Source organism: Carassius auratus, chromosome 22 (genome assembly GCF_003368295.1).
Source record: "Carassius auratus strain Wakin chromosome 22, ASM336829v1, whole genome shotgun sequence".
In the NCBI taxonomy this organism is placed as follows: domain Eukaryota; kingdom Metazoa; phylum Chordata; class Actinopteri; order Cypriniformes; family Cyprinidae; genus Carassius; species Carassius auratus.
Window position 1 is genome coordinate 32,878,629 of NC_039264.1, and position 7,372 is coordinate 32,886,000.

Here is a 7,372-nt window from a genome sequence, read left to right on the forward strand (position 1 = left end):
TGAAAGGATATTAGAATATAACCACAACATTACTCTTAGGACATCGCAAACTATTTTTTTTTTTCATGTTATTCAGGCAGTGTCTCTTTCTCTTGCGTGCTCTTAGGTATGTGTTGTGCTGTTGATCATCCTTGTCATCATCTTCCTCAATAAATACAAAAACTCTTCATGTTAGGGTGTTGATGGTGAATCCAGTGGAGAGAAATCCTCTCACAACTAACTGTAAACTGGCATTTCGATCTGCCTTAAATTTGTAACCAACGCCCCAACTACCAACGATCCAGTCAATTCCCGAAGGACGAAACCAAGTCCCGCTCTCTCATTTCAGATGTCTTTTCACTTGGATAGACGTGACAGTACAGAAAAAAATGCTACTTCTGTTTCATTGTGCCTTTAAAAAAAGGGGTGGGCAGTATTGGTAAACCACAATACTGGTTATTTTAGATATTGGTCACCTCATTGCACCACAGAGAAGCTTCACATCACATCAGTGCACCAGCCATTTCTTTGATGGCCTTGTCTTTTTTGTATTTGTAAACTGAAACCTTTGAAAATGTTTCACAAATTTTGGTTCGGTTTTTTTTTGGCATCTGGTCGGTGAGCAGTGGTGGACAGTAACGGAGTAGCTTTACTTCGTTACTGTACTTAAGTACATTTTTCAAGTATCTGTACTTTACTGGAGTAGTTTTATTTTGAGTAACTTTTACTTTTACTTCACTACATTCCAAAGCATAAGATCGTACTTTTAACTTCACTACATTTCATAAAACATATCGTTACTCCCTATAATATATCACATGCTCCAACACGCAGAAGTGGTGTCTGATTCATCATGAACGAACTGAGTCTTTTCAAAATAAACTTTAATCAGATCGCGAATCGCACCAAACGATTCGTTTACGAATTAGAATGATCCGATTGCTGCTGTTCTGGAGTCGACCACTCACTTCATTCAAATGAACCGTTAAGTGCGAGTCTACAGTAAGAACCGGCAGATCTTGTGAGCGCGCGTGCGTCTGATGTTGCTAAAAGTAAGTTATTAATGTCGAAATTTAGGATTAATTATTGTAACTGAAAATCATATTTAGGTCAAAATTGTCAGTTGTTTGGGAACTAAATCCGCTGTAAAGAGTGATCTGTTTAAGCCCACTGAAATGCTGACATGCAGACACATCAGCGTCTCTGTGTTTTAGGTTAAAAAATAAAATAAAATAACCTTAAACTAACACAGATTAAATAAAATAACTCATGCATGTCCAAATTCCCCGCTACCGTAATATTAACAGTTTTATTAAAATGCTACCATGACATCTGTTTTTATATTGTGTATTAACAGTAACGTTATACATATATTGTTTGGATTAACTAGACGAGTAACGTTAGACAGACATGAATGTTTATTCATAACAGTACTGAAAATAAGTAAATATTGTAGCTGATGCTAAATGTCTAGCTAACAAGCTTGCTGGTGCTAACTTGAGGTAATTTTTATAAATAATGTCCAAATATTTTTATTCAACCACCTATATATATATGTATATAGATTACATCTAGGGACAAAAGAAAGGATGTGATGTTCAGAACATGGTAACTAGTAATTATCAAAGAGGGGAAGAGATGCACCCCATTTGGCCAGGGGTGTTTTTATACCACAGACAAGGTTTGAGAAGGAAAAAATCATTATGAAAATATAATTATATTTTCCTTAAAATGTTCTTCCTAACTTCAGGCCTTATTATCATGTCATATATAACTGTGATGTTCTGTAAAACCACAAACTTTAAAACACTTTCACAGATCACAGATTCCAAAATAATATTTGGTAGCACAACTATTAATAGTTCTAATAATAAATCATCATATTTCATGATTTCTAAAGATCATGTGACACTGAAGACTGGAGGAATGATGCTGAAAATACAGCTGCACATCACAGAAATAGATTATATTTTAAAGGATATTAAAATAGAAACCATTATTTTTTATATTTTATTTTGATAATTTAGAATTATTACTGAAATACAACCTTTTTTTGTTCCAAACAGTTCAATGAACAATAATAAATGAAGTACCTGGAGCTGACAATGAAGTAAATGTATAATAATTAGCAAAGATGATTAATTTAGCGCTGTAAACGCACGTGTGAGGGGCGGAGACGCGCCGCGGAGCGTCAGACGCGCATGAGGACCAAACACAGCAGAACGGTAGGAAACTTCACTCCTCTTATTATTTCTCTTTTACTATAGCGATTTATTTTTAGACACGTGATCTGAGTCTTTCATAGATTGGTAGAGTTATTAGAGTATAGAGTTATTAGAGAAATTGAGTTATTTCGCGACTCTATTGATTCAGATCGGCACTTCGGAGCCTGTTCGCAACTCGGTTGATTCAGATCGGCACTTCGGAGCCTGTTCGCGACTCGGTTGATTCAGATCAGCACTTCGGAGCCTGTTCGCGACTCGGTTGATTCAGATCGGCACTTCGGAACCTGTTCGCGACTCGGTAGATTCAGATCGCCACTTCGGAGAATGGTCGCGACCAGGGACGTACTGGGACTGAAATTCAACCCGGGACTTTAAGACGGAGAGGCCTTTTACGCGAGTGCCCTTGGTGCACGAGCAGGATTTTTTGCAGTTATTTTCATTCTAATAGTGTTTTTATGGTATAAAGACAATCAGATTACGCTGAAGACCTTCAAGAAACTTTAGGATAACACCTGCCTCCTCAGGTTGTATAAGCAAGTCCACTGGTTATATCCTCATAAGTCACCCTCTCCTTGTAATACCTGTGTCATACCCATGTCATTATAAAAAGTTGTGTCCTGATATGTCACAAAAACATGCCCAATATATACACACAACCTGTAACCAAAAGGACCACATTTACAACTGAGTTTACATTTTAAATTAGAGGATGCAGAAAGCTTTGTAAATGATTTTGGTTTGTATATATATATATATATATAATAAACACACACACCTACACTCACTGGCCACTTTATTAGGTACACCTTGCTAGTACCGGTTTGGACCCCCTTTTGCCTTCAGAACTGCCTTATAGATTCAAGAAGGTGTTGGAAACATTCATCAGAAATTTTGGTCCATATTGACATGATAACATCACACAGCTGCTGCAGATTTGTCGAATCTCCGTTCCACCACATCCCAAAGCTGCTCTGTTGGATTGAGATCTGGTGACTGTGAAGGCCGTTTGAGTAAAGTTAACTCATTTACATGTTCAGCAAACCAGTCTGAGATGATTTGAGCTTTGTAACATGGTGCATTATCCTGCTGGAAGTAGCCATCAGAAGATGGGTTCACTGTAATCATAAAGGGATGGACATGGTCAGAAACAATGCTCAGGTAGGCTGTGGCATTTAAACGATGCTCAATTGGTATTAAGGGGCCTAAAGTGTGACGAGAACCCCCACACCATTACACCACCAGGCTGAACCGTTAAGACATGGCAGGATGGATCCATGCTTTCATGTTCTTTAAGCCAAATTCTGACCCTACCATCTGAATGTCGCAGCAGAAATCAAGACTCATCAGACCAGGCAACATTTTTCAAATCGTCTGTACACTGTAAAAAAATTTGCCGTTAAATAACAGTAATTTTCTGGCAGCAGGGGTGCCAGTAAAGTACTGTTAATTTACAGCTCTTAACCATTAATTTACCACTCTTATTTTTTAACAGTATTTTACCGCAAATTCTACCATGGAAATTAACTCCACTCCCACTGCTTCAAACAGTTCTAGTTTTTAAAACTAGCATTCCTACGATGTTAGTACTATGAACTTATTTCATTTGAGTCCACTGAGAAGGAATATTTCTTAATGTAACGATGCAAACACTTAATGTGCAGTAATAAAGTAACTAAATCCATGACTTTTACTCAAATCACTGCAGCTCATTGTCATCTACACCGCACATGTATGTGCTGAAGTACCTAACACAGAGATCATCACTGTATCAGCAACTCCACATTTACTGCCTTTATATAAAGCAGCAGAAAATCAGAGTTTGTGGCTCATCATTGACTGAAGCACTGGCTCTACTCTCCAGCACAATGGTGAACAACAAAACTACATTAAACTAAACGATCTCTCTTGTGCAAACACACATTAATACAGTCAAGTTCAGTATTTACTCTCATTATCAGTGTATGACTTTGCCTAATTTTTTTTCTATGGATGATCACAATTATTTTAGTTAAATTAACTTTTTTTTCATTTGGAAAAATCTGACGTTTACATTTTTACAGTATATTACTGTTTTTCCTTGACTTAACGGCAACAAACTGTAGAAAAACACTTTTTTTGCTGGCAACCATTAATTTACGGCAAGTAACAGTAGAAAAACAGTTATTTACTGGCAGCAGGGGTGCCAGTAAATAACTGTTTTTCTACAGTTTGTTTCCTGTAAATTAATTACAGTTTATTACTGTTAAATTATGTTTCATGCTGCACTGTTAAAAATCGCTGTAAAAAAACGGCCAAATTTCAACAGTAACATACTGTTTTTCATTAAAACAGTGCATTCTGGGTAATATTCATCATTTTCGAGAAGGTAGCCTGCTGCTATATATCGTAAATTAACAACGTTCAAAGTCGACACTCAGCGGCTGTGTTTCAAATCACACCCTACACCCTCATTCACTATTCCCTACATGAGTTTACTAATATAGTCCACCTGACAGAGAGAATGAAAACTAATGAGTGAATTCAGACACTGATCAACAGCTGCTGTTAACGAGCAGAATCACCGAAGAAAAAAGAAACAAGACACACACAAGAACTACAACTGACTTCAGCCACAGCCTTAGATGAAATCAACTGAAGATTTACCAACTTCACTCATTACTAACCAGACTGACTTTATTTCTATCAGATCAGAGATCAGAGATCGAAAGATCTTACTGAGAATTACAGAGATTTAGATGATAATGTTACTGTTTCGTTTGATGTTACCATTGTGGAGATCAGTGTTTACTTTAGTTGGTCTCCTGACCCTTGAATTTCGCACTTTACTTTTTGTTTCATTGCTGTATTTGTATCTTCATGATACATCTGTTACAGCAGTATTAATTTTGATAGTCAAATGATTATGGCTGTTTCTGTCAGGCATGATCTACTAGACTGACTTGAAGTGTTGCTATAGTAATGAAATATTAATTTGGTGTTGAAATATTTGAGTGAATGACACAATTTTTTTTGTTTCGTCAATTTTGTAAGATTGAAAAGTAGTGTGATAACCAGTATTTATGGATTTAACGACTAATTTTAGTTAAAAAGTATTTCGGGCAGCAGTCCCCACAACACTCAAAGAGAGAAATCAACAATCAGCATATGAATCTCAACAATGGTGACAATCAAAAGGTTCATGATGCAATGCATGCTGGGTACCAGCACAGGATAAAACTCATCCATGATTCCCAGCATGCATTGCGGCAGGAATAAATTATGCCCCTGAATTGTTCACTTATTTTCTTGAATTCTTATGTGCTTATAATTTGGCATTTGTTTTAAGTTTTAGTAGCATGTGTTGTGATGTTCAGAACTAATCTGTTTATTTATTTTGTGGATTGTCACCATTGTTGTGATTCATACGCTGATTCTTGATGTTTCTGTCTAAATTTCAGCAAAGGTTTTTATTTTTTATTATTATGAGTGAAATTTTCTTAACAGTCTTTCATGACTTATGGCTCAGCAGTGTTCCTTCTTATGCTGTAGTATTAATATTCAATAAGAAAAGAGACACGGGATTAGAGCAGAAATAATAGTGTTTGTTCTTGTCAATCTATAAACAACAATACCAGCTTTTTTTCTTCTGTGTACTTTTGTTTTGCTATGACAGGTTCCAAAGGTGCATTGTTACAGCATGCAAAAAAATAAAACCTTAGTTGTTGAAAAGTCACGTTCAAGAGCCCAACTAAAGTAAACACTGATCTCCATAATGGTAGTGAAAAAAAAAACACCTAAACCTATTTAACTCTCCGTAAGTTCTTCTGTAGACATCTGACAGAAATAAAGTCAGTCTGGTTAGTAATGTGAATCCGGTAAAGCTGTTTTAGTAGTTGTTTAATCAGATCTTGAGAGATTTGATGTACTCTTTTATTCAGTTGATTTCATCTAAGGCTGTGGCTGAAGTAATTTGTAGTTCTTGTGTTTCTCTTTCCTTCAGTGATTCTGCAGGTGTTTATCACTAATGCTCAATCATCATTTAATCACCGAATTATCTCATTAACTTCACTAATTCAGTGTTATTCAAACACTCTGTAGTGTGCACACATTATAAGTGTTCATTTAAAACTGAGGATTTTCTTGTGGGGTTTAAAGGGTTAAAGATTTAAGATGAAGAAAAAACAGCATGAAACATAATTTAACAGTAATAAACTGTAATTAATTTACAGGAAACAAACTGTAGAAAAACAGTTATTTACTGGCACCCCTGCTGCCAGTAAATAACAGTTTTCTACAGTTTCTTGCCGTAAATTAATGGTTGCCAGCAAAAAAAGTGTTTTTCTACAGTTTGTTGCCGTTAAGTCAAGGAAAAACAGTAATATACTGTAAAATGTAAACGTCAGATTTACCAAATGAAAAAAAGTTAATTTAACTAAAATAATTGTGAACATCCATAGAAAAAATATTAGGCAAAGTCATACACTGATAATGAGAGTAAATACTGAACATGACTGTATTAATGTGTTTTTGCACAAGAGAGATCGTTTAGTTTAATGTAGTTTTGTTGTTCACCATTGTGCTGTAGAGTAGAGCTGGTGCTTCAGTCAATGATGAGCCACAAATTCTGATTTTCTGCTGCTTTATATAAAGGCAGTAAATGTGGAGTTGCTGATACAGTGATGATCTCTGTGTTAAGTACTTCAGCACATACATGTGCGGTGTAGATGACAATGAGCTGCAGTGATTTGAGTAAAAGTCATGTATTTAGTTACTTTATTACTGCACATTAAGTGTTTGCATCGTTATATTAAGAAATATTCCTTCTCAGTGGACTCAAATGAAATAAGTTCATAGTACTAACATCATGGGAATGCTAGTTTTTAAACTCGAACTGTTTGAAGCAGTGGGAGTGGAGTTATTTTTCCATGGTAGAATTTACGGTAAAATACTGTTTAAAAAATAAGAGTGGTAAATTAATTGTTAAGAGCTGTAAATTAACAGTACTTTACTGGCACCCCTGCTGCCAGAAAATTACTGTTATTTAACTGTTAAATTTTTACAGTGTGTTTTTTCTTCATCTTAAATCTTTAACCCTTTAAACCCCACAAGAAAATCCTCAGTTTTAAATGAACACTTATAATGTGTGCACACTACAGAGTGTTTGAATAACACTGAATTAGTGAAGTTAA